This window comes from Impatiens glandulifera, chromosome 3, assembly GCF_907164915.1.
Source record: "Impatiens glandulifera chromosome 3, dImpGla2.1, whole genome shotgun sequence".
NCBI lineage: Eukaryota > Viridiplantae > Streptophyta > Magnoliopsida > Ericales > Balsaminaceae > Impatiens > Impatiens glandulifera.
In genome coordinates this window covers 23,694,995-23,705,645 of record NC_061864.1, presented here as the reverse complement: position 1 = coordinate 23,705,645, position 10,651 = coordinate 23,694,995, and positions in this window count along the sequence as shown.

Sequence of the window (10,651 nt, the reverse complement as noted above, 5' to 3'; positions counted from 1 at the left end):
ATATACTTTCCCCTGATGCAGGCGCTTCGAAAGAAGGCCTTGACATCGTCTAGGAGAATAGAACCGGCCTCTTCAAGAAAGGGTTGAAGATCGGTTTCAGCGAGAGAGTGATACATGAGTTTCTGCTCAGTAGTACAGTCCCTCTCGCCCGTGCAGGAGTTGAAATCAATGCTTAGGAAGTTTCCCAGAGTTCTGCTCGGCATGATTTCGGTATTGAGAGAGACGGGATTCAATAATATCAAATGTGATCTTGTGCTTTCGGATGTGATAAAATGAGTAGAGGATGGCTCTTTATATATGATCGGTTTTGGAGGGAAAATCTTAGCATTGATGGTCAGTTTTGTTTTATTAAGGAAAAGAATCTTTACCTTCTCAAGGCGCATGGGGAAGCGGTAGATTGCAAAGCCCTAGGTAAATGTTAGTTGGGAAGTAACCAGGTTAGTTGGATTTTAAATGTGCGGGTGGTTGGGGGTTATCTCATTGATTGGGATTATCTCATTAAATGCACTTAAACATAACCGAGATTAATTAGATAGACGCCGAAAATAACAGAGACAATGCCGAAAATGGCATAAAGAGCGATGAAGAAAACATGAAATCAAGAAAGACACAAATAAAGCCGAAAGAAACATAGGTAAAGTTGAAATGATCAAACTTGAGTTGGTTAAAAATACACCCGGTGCATGAAGCAAAACGACCGGGTGCAGGAAGGAGTGACTCAGGGTGCATAGGGGTTCACATCACCGTTGTGGCGGTTTCTTCTCGTCCAGGCCCTCTCGAACCGCCTATAAAATGGGTCGGTTACTTCTTTAGTCAGCACCTGAGCTTGGTTCAAACATTCACCGGGACAGGTTGGGACTCCAAGCTCCACAAGGAGGCTGCTTATTTGGGGAATGAAACCAACTGATCGGATGCCGACCATCCAGATAAGGGTGTCAAAGAGCTACCTAGACTAGTTTACCGGTGTGCCAGTGATTATAGCTGCCATCATGTTGAAGTTCGAAACACTGTAGGTGTTTGTGACGTCCCTACCAAAGATGCTTTTGCCGATCACATCATTTAGAAGCTGATATTCAGCTCTCAGACGCGATTTTGCTCCGTGATCTTCAACTGGTTCGTCAGACCGGGAAAAGGCGATAGAGACCTCGACCTTTACATCTGCCGGAATGTCTAGATCTGTTATTCCGTGCCTTGGCAGGCTAAGACACCGCGCAAAGTCCCGTTCGGTGAAATCAAAGACAATGCCTCCCACTTTGGATTGAATGTGAGTTTCAAAGTGGGGGGTGCCCCTAAACACCTTTGCGTGGTAGAAAAATTCCAAAACGGATTCCGGATAGATGGTATGTTTGTCGTCTAGGAAACACTGAAGACCGGTTTCCTCTAGAGACTTAATCATCTTATATATCTCATATTGATCTATGGTTGAGCAGGATTGAAAATCAACCTGAAGGATGTTGGGATACTGAGACATTTTTGCCTTAGTGAGAGGGTATTCTTTTGTCTTGTGAATGATGTGGTGAGTGTTTGCTTCACTTAAATACTAGTTTAGGGACTATCCTATTGTCCAGGCATTAAATGAGATGATATGTATTAACTGCAGGATAAGAGATTTTGCATGAAATAGGCAGGTTTGCAGTCTAGGTGTCGGTCATAGGCCTGAACTGTGAAAGATATCAAAAGATCTTCACGTCTTTTTAGGCGCGACCTATTTTACTTTGAGAGGGTAATGTTGCAGAACAGATATCCTTAATTCCTGATAACTATTCCTCTTTTGTTTGAAATTCAAATAATCTAGGGTTGCCTGCTTCCGAACCGGTCAGGTATCAGTTGTTCATCTCGATGCGGTTATTTGGCGCATGCACCAAGTAGCCGGTCGGTTTACTCTATCTGATAAACTGGGCGGTTCTTCCACCGACACCCTGAAGATTCGAAATTCAACAGCTTAGGAAGAATTACCGGTTTTGTCTATCTGAACCGGTTTCCCTTTAAGCATCCTTTGAAGGATTTGGCTAATGTCGGTTAAGCCGAGAGTAAGCCTGAATTGAGAAAACTTAGCTTCCTGTAGCGGCTTAGTGAAGATATCGGCTACTTGTTGATCGGTCGGTACGTATTCCAGCCGGATATGCTTCAGCGTGACATGCTCCCGGATGACGTGATGCCTTATGTCGATGTGCTTGGTTCTGGAGTGGAGAACCGGATTGTAGGTGATCGCTATGGCACTCGTGTCATCACAGAAGATCGGGGACTCTTCGGCTATGACACCGAAGTCCTTCAGCTGCTGTTGGATCCAGAGGAGTTGAGAACAGCAACTTCCGGCCGCCAAGTATTCAGCCTCTGCAGTGGATGTGGCCACAGATGTCTGCTTCTTGCTATGCCATGAAACGAGCCGGTCACCAAGGAACTGACATGTTCCGCTGGTGCTTTTTCTGTCAATCTTACACCCTGCATAATCTGCATCTGAGTAACTTGTTAGATTGAAGGACGAGTCCTTTGGGTACCACAGACCGACATCAGGTGTGCCCTTTAGATACTTCAGTATCCTCTTTGCGGCTGTGTAATGGGATTGCTTTGGATTTGCTTGAAATCTCCCACAAACACCAACTGCAAACAGGATGTCCGGTCTACTCGCTGTCAGGTACAGTAGGGAACCGATCATGCCCCGGTATGCAATCTGGTCTACCGATTGGCCCTCATCATCTCTGTCCAGTTTAATGGATGAGCTCATTGGAGTAGCCGCCGAGGAGCAGGTGTCCATCCCGAATTTCTTTAGCAGCTCCTTGGTATATTTAGGTTGACTGATGAATGTTCCTTCTTCGAGTTGTTTGACCTGAAGACCTAGGAAGAAACTTAATTCTCCCATCATACTCATCTCAAACTTGTCAGTCATCATTTTTGAAAACTTGTCACATAGCTTAGGATCGGTGGAACCGAAAATAATGTCATCTACATAAATTTGAACAAGTAGGATATGTTCCTTCTTTTCAAATTTGAACAGTGTTTTATCCACCGAACCGATGGTGAAATCATGTTTTAATAGAAATGCGGTTAGTGTATCATACCAGGCTCTAGGTGCTTGTTTTAGACCGTATAAAGCTTTATTTAGCCGGTATACATGGTTTGGAAATGCAACGCTTTTGAAACCGGGTGGTTGTTCAACATACACTTCTTCACGTAGGTCACCGTTCAGAAATGCACTTTTAACATCCATTTGAAAAACCTTAAAGTTTTTGAAAGCCGCAAAAGCTAGAAAAATCCTAATGGCTTCAATCCTGGCTACAGGAGCAAATGATTCTTCAAAATCAATGCCTTCTTCCTGTTTGTAACCTTGAGCCACTAATCTGGCTTTGTTCCTCGTGACCAAACCTTCCTCATTGAGTTTGTTTCTGAATACCCATCTTGTTCCTATAACCGATTGATCTTTCGGTCTGGGGACTAGGTACCAGACTTTACTACTCTCGAACTGGTTTAGCTCTTCTTGCATTCCCAAGATCCAATCCGGATCTGACAATGCTTCATCTATTCTTTTCGGTTCAATCTGGGATATGAAAGCAGAGTTAAAATATCCTTCCAGAAGTTGACTCCTAGTTCGAACAGGTTCTGAAGGGTCACCTATAATTTGCTCAAGAGGATGTTTACTGTTTCTTCTGAGATTCAGTTCAGGAGTGTCTACCAAATTACCGTTAACTTGACCAAGGCTAGACATGTCGGTAGGCTGAACGAGATTGTCAGACCGACCGACTCCCTCAGATTGGACCGAAGTGTCAGCTTCCTGTTGTGGAACAGCTTGATCCGGCTGGGTATCAATATTACCCATTTGGTCATGGACAAACCGCCTGAAGACCGGAGTCTCATCTTCACTATCAGAATGAATATCATTATTTTCCAATCTGTTGTGTAGATCAAAGCATGAAGCAGTGTTGCTTTCAACCGATTCATCGAAAACAACGTGAATTGTTTCCTCCATGGTTGCAGTTCTATTATTATATACTCTATATGCTTTACTTACTGCCGAGTACCCTAGCATGATGCCGGTATCGGTTTTTGCATCAAAAACGGTGAGTTGGGTTCTACCATTTATATGAATATAACATTTACAACCGAAAATCCTGAGGTACTTGAGTTTGGGAACTCTGTTAAAATAAACCGCATACGGTGTTTTGTTGTGAAATTTGTTTATTAAAGAGCGGTTTTGTGTATAGCATGCAGTGTTGATAGCCTCAGCCCAAAATTTCTGAGCAATGCCGGAGTCGGCTATCATGGACCGTGCGGCTTACTTGAGAGTCCGGTTTCTTCTCTCGGCCAGGCCATTTTGTTGAGGAGTCCTAGCACTAGACAACTCGTGTCTAATGCCGGATTCATCAAGATATGCAGTCAATGTACTATTGGTAAATTCGGTACCTCGATCACTTCGAATGCTATTAATACGAGTTGATTTTTCATTTTGCAGGCGCTTAAGAAGTGTGATCAGGTTTGATACGGTTTCACGTTTAGATGGTAGAAATATTACCCATGTATATCTAGAATAATCATCAATAACTACCATGGTGTAGAGCATGCCTCCTAAACTAACAACTTGAATCGGTCCAAACAAGTCCATATGAAGGAGGTCTAAGCATCGGCTAGATTGAATGTTTCCTTTACTCTTAAAAGATGACCTAGTTTGTTTACCCATTTGGCATGCTGAACAAACCTTATCCTGGTTAAATACTATGTTAGGAATACCTTCAACTAGCTTTTTACCGCGAATGTAGTTTAAGGTTTTCATGTTTAGATGGTTTAGTCTCTTATGCCACAGCCAGGTTTGATCAGTCTTAGCTATCATGCATATAGGATATTCTACTCTGGTTTTCCAGTCTACCTTATAGATGTTACCTATCCTATTTCCGGTTAGTAGTACAATACCTTGAGAGTTCTTAACTAAGCATGCATGTTTAAGAAATTCTACCGTGTATCCAGCATCACAAATCTGACTAATGCTAAGTAGGTTAAAACTTAGGTTTTCAACTAAAAGTACATTATCAATAGTTAGGTTACCATGGACAATCTTACCCTTGCCCACAGTTTTACCTTTTGAGTTATCACCGAAGGTGATTAGAGCACCGGTTGCTGTTCTGATATCGGTTAACAAATTGCTGTTTCCGGTCATGTGCCTGGAGCAACCGCTGTCCAAGAACCATTCGGAGTTTCCTAGCCGTTTCTTTGGATCCTGCAAAATGTACATATTTACAACTATTTGGTACCCACGTTCACTTGGGTCCACATGCGATTAGTCCCTTAGGTATCCAAACCTTGATGAACCGGACAGTTTTCTTTGTTAGGGTCTTAACTGTCCTTTTGACACTCGGTCTCGTGTATTTCGGTTTTCCTTCAAATGTCCTAAGTAGTGGTGGTCTTTGGTTCGGTGATCTATGGTTTGACCTACGCGGCTCAGGAAAAGCTTTCTTATATTTGAGGATTTCGGCTTTTCTTTTCTCAGGGTCAAGCCATGATCCAGTTGGACCAACATAGTCGTATTTTAGCTTTTCTTCCCTATAGTATGCGGTCTCCTCTTCTTCAGCGGTCCAGGAGCTCTTAAGAAATTTTATAAAGGGAAGGTTTCCTTTTGTAAGCCTTGCTTTCTCTATGGGTTTTCGGTCTTTGGGGCTATTTTCTGTGTATCCCAGGCCACGCTTACAACGAAGATGCCTATTGTGTTTATTCATGTTCTTTACTATATCACTAGATCTCTTATACGCGGCCATCTTGTATTGAAGTTTGGCATTTTCTTCCTTGGTTAGTTCTCTAGTCGGTTCACTAGGTTGTTCTGTCTTAGGATCTAACTCGGTTTCTAGAGTATGGGTATCATCAGATTGTATGACCTCCAGTTCGGTTATGATGGGTACCTCTGGTTCTGTCGGAATGGGTATTGTGGGATCGGTTCTGATGTTGAGGTGCTTAGGTAGCATGGTCAATAGGTTCTTATATTCTTCTACCATGTCATTTAATGCATTGTATAGCTCATCTTTAGTAAATTCCTCACAAGGAGAGTCAAATATCTGTTCTTCATTTGCCATGAGGCACGTGAGTTCATCATCACTGTCACTGTGAGCCCATAGACTTCCTCCATCGTCGGCTATCAGTGCTTTCGGTACCTCACTTCCTTCACCGGTTTGTTGATAATTGTTTCTGTCATTTTGATAGTCCGGTTTCTGGGTATCCCTCCTCGGTTTCCTGCATTCCCACTTAAAATGTCCCAAACAGTTACAGTTATAGCATCTTACATTGGATTTGTCACCATAGTAGTTGTTTGTCGGTTGACTTCTTTTCATGAACCTTCCAAACTTCTGTGCAAGCATTGCCATGGCATCTTCAGTGAACTGTTCGACGGTTCTGATCGGTACGGGTGCAGGGGCCGGTGCCGGTGCAGGTGTAGGAGCAGGTGCAGCCGGTTCTGTAGATGTGATTAGTGCTCTGGTTGATGTTGAAGCCGAGACTTCCTCTTCGGTTCTAGATCTCATTTCGAACTCATATGCCTTGAGATCTTCGAATACATCGTATAGTTTCATCTTACGTAGGCTCTTTGACTCCCTCATTACCATCGTTTTTATGTCCCAAGCACTTGGAAGAGATCTCAAAGCTTTCATAACTACCTCTTTGTTCTCATACTTCTTGCCTAGAGTTGCTAGTTCATCTAACACACCAGTGAACCGGTCACTGTATTCCTTCATAGATTCTCCTGGTTTCATTTTGATGCTTTCGAATTTCTGTGTGGCCATCATTATTTTGTTCTCCCTTGTTCTTTCATTTCCTTCAAAGATCTGGATAACCGTGTTCCATGTCTCCTTCGCGGTTTTGCAATCTCTGATCTTGCAGTATGTGTTTCTGTCCACGCTGTTGGAGATCCGGTTTCTTGCATGGTTGTCCAGATTGTTTCTTCTCCTATCTTCAGCCGTCCATTCTTTTCTATCTTTATCAATGAATATCGGTCCTTCGGTCAGAATGGACTCCATTTCATCATCCAAGGTGACTAGGTGTAGGTGCATGCGTGCCTTCCAGTTGGCAAAGTCATCACCTTCTAGCATTGGAGGCCTATCCTGATACATGCTTGCTTGAGTATTGAAACTAACTGCTCTGATACCAATTGTTAGGATCTAGATCGCCGCTGATGAACCGGGGGTTGGACCAGTTAGCGGTTCACACTCGAAGGGTGGTGGTTAATCCGGTTAGAGATTAACACTGGGGTTTCAATACTACACAACCTGTCACAAACCCCTGAACTAGGTTCAAGCGCGGAAGAGGTTTGCTTTCAGATTGAAGCGGCACGCTTGTATGATAGGCAGAATCGGTATTGTATAATGGAGGTTTGAAGTTTGATGGGTCGGCTTCGGTAACATGGAAGTTCGGCTTGGATAGGGTTAAGTCGGTTATAGTGGTATAAATCGGTCAAGTAATGAAACCGACATACAGTAAATAACAAGACAGATTTTATGGATGTTCGGAGATAAAACTCCTACGTCACCCCTTCCTCTCGAAACCGCGAGAAGGATATTCACTAAGGAATACAATTACAAACCGATCGAGACTTATTTCCTGCTCGATAACACTCTTACAATTTACACCGAAATTGTAAAACACACTTTAACTTTCAACACTTAGGCTTTCTAAAACAGCACACTCTTATCACTTGTAGTAAATGCTCTTAGAGCTTGTTATCTCAATAATGTATTTCTTAATATCTCAATATCACACTGTTGTCCCTTAATGTCCCACATTTACTCTTCTGCAACTGCCTCCTTTTATAGGTGAAATATGCCAACGGTCATATTTCACTTCCTTGAATCTGATTGGCTGAGCAGAGGTGCAGTGATTCAGTGTTTCAGAGGTTCAGACCTGCGGTCGTTTCCTCAGACCTGATGGTCAACCTCAGACCTGGTATTCTATCTCAGACCTGTCGGTCTGTTCTTCCGGTTTGTAAGACAAACCTGCCGGGTTTGTCTTTTACTTGATGTAGGCACTGTCTGTTGGACAGTTGTCTGTACTTGGAAGATTTCCTTTCTGGCTTATCCCGAAGTAGAAGGATCAGGTAGTACTGTTTTCTGCAGCCTACAGTCTTTCCTCAGACTTGTATGGATATGGAAGTATTCAGTCTGTTCCTTTGGTATCATTCTCAACAGATACCCAAATTGTCTTCTTGTACTGGTCGACCGCTTGACTTAGCCGAAAGGCTTTTGGTATGAGTGATGTAACCGGACTTCTTCCGGTTGTTTCTCTGTCTTTTGGATGATCGGCTATTTGATGATTCGGGTTTTAAGCTTTGGCCGATCCTTTCTTTGTGCGGTCACGTTCCAAGTATTCTTGATCGGTTTGGTAGCTTGACCGGTTGGTTTTCTTTAGCTGGTTCCGGTTCGGTTCCTTGTTTCTGCATGGAAAGTTTATTTTAAGTTAGATTTATTTGAACCGGTCTTATTTTATCTAACACATACCTAGAGTGTTAGTTGAATGTACTAAACCACTAAAAGAGAATAACATACATAGTGTGTTAGTTGAATGTTGTTGATTGAACTTTTGTAGTTAATTAAGCTTCAACTGTTAGAAATAGACTTTTAAGGAGAGAAACAACATTGTAAGAAGAGAATCAAACAATTGAGTAAAATAATTAATAATTTTATTTTATTATTAATTTATTATTTTTATTAACTTATTATATATTTAATTAAATTAAAATATTAGAGAAATAATTAATTGAATTAAAAAAATAATTATTGAGAGAGAAATAATTTGCCAATTATGATTATATTATGTTGTTTGATTTTGTAAAGAAGATGTTATGATAAACTTTTTTATCGTATTTTTGTTTTAAGTTTTATTTCATTGTTACTCTCTAATAATTAATAATTAGATTGTGCAATTTATTAATATAAAATATTACTATTATTTATTTTAATTTGTCTCATTTTTAATATTGAAAATAAATTATAATTTTATTAACAAATAAATTATTAAAATGCATTTATAGTAGTGTGTATAATAATTTTAAAAAATAATATTTATAAAAAAAAATTAAAAAAAGAAATTATTAAATGTTTTTTTAATAATAATAATTAAAAAATATAAATATATTACGTATATTTAAGAGAGAGAAAATGTAAACATGGAGAGAAATTATTAATAAAAATAAAAAAAGAAAAATAAATGTCAATCCAATCAATATTCCAGTCATTTGTTACAATTATTTTGCTCTCTCTCGTTAATTACTCTAATATATTATATATAATAAAAAGAAAAAAAATATTAGTATATATTTTATATATAATATGAAGGATAAAAAATTGAGAGTATATATATTATAATAAATTAATAGATTATAGCTATAAATAAGTGAAATTTTAAATATTTATAAGTTAAATTTTAAATATTTTTTTAACATGCATTTTTATATTAATTATTTTTAAATTTAAACATTTCATATTTTTTTTTTTGGAAAAAATGCTTAACATCTTTTCATTCAAACCTTAAACCTTAGTTTTAATTGTAAGATAAGAAACAAAAGACCCAAAAGTTTCTAATGGTGACAGTAAAATTACATTACAAAAATACAAATTAAAATGAATGAAGACTACAATCTAGATATCACAACTTATGTTGTCTCCGCCTTTTGACCATGTTGTCTTCTTCCATGTCTCAATCTTCTCGTGTTCTTAATGAAGGAAGATTGAATTGAAGCGGATAATGATGTTTGTCTGCTTTTATTGTTTAATCTTCCTCTATATGAACTCGTACTAACATAGTAAAATGTATTATTTCCTTTTGTTCCTTAATCCGAATTCTGAACATCTTTCCTTTTGGCATTGCTTTCTTTTGTTGCTTGTTTTTCCACAAATGTTTCATTTGTACTAGGAACCTTTTGTAGTTTGGCTTCTCCATTATGCATTTGTTGTTCCTGGTTTGCGTTCTAGTTGGCCATTAATTTAGGGCATCTCATTATAGAATGTTTAAAGGTATTGCTGTTCACGCATCTGTACGGTCGCCATTCATAGTGTATGCCCATCTTGGTAGCATTTTCCTTTCGATCAACCACTTTAATTTCGTTGGGGAGAACGCTTCTTGGTTAAACTTCAACGCTCATCCTAGCATATGTGAGATTTTCGTTTTCCTCGGTGATTTTGTCCATGTATAACGGGTTTCCTAGAAGGCTAGAGAAATGGCTTAAGGCTTCCGCGTTGTACATGTGGGGAGGGATATTTCGCAACCTGAACCAGATTTGCACTGTTTCTTTTGAAATACTGCCATAGCTCGTACCCTCCTTTGATTTTTCGAGCTTCATGCATTCTTTCCCCACGTGTGTATGTCCCAACTCTAAAATTTTCTCAAGATTAGCCTCTTGATTGAATTTCAGGAAATACATGTCGTGACAGTTAGAGGTGACCTTCATTAAACCTTTTTTCCCCATTGCTTCATGAGTTCTTCCTTGGTGGTATCAAAAGTGGCAAATTCTTTCCCAATATAATTACCGACTATCACCTGTTCCCATGATCGAACACATTTTTCTTCCACGTCTGATGGTAGCTTGAACTCAAAGGGATTTTCGAGTTTTTCCACCTTTGATTTGAACGCACCCAGGAAAATCTGTCCATTTTTTGAGATTTTGTTTTCACTTTCTTTTGCTAAGTTT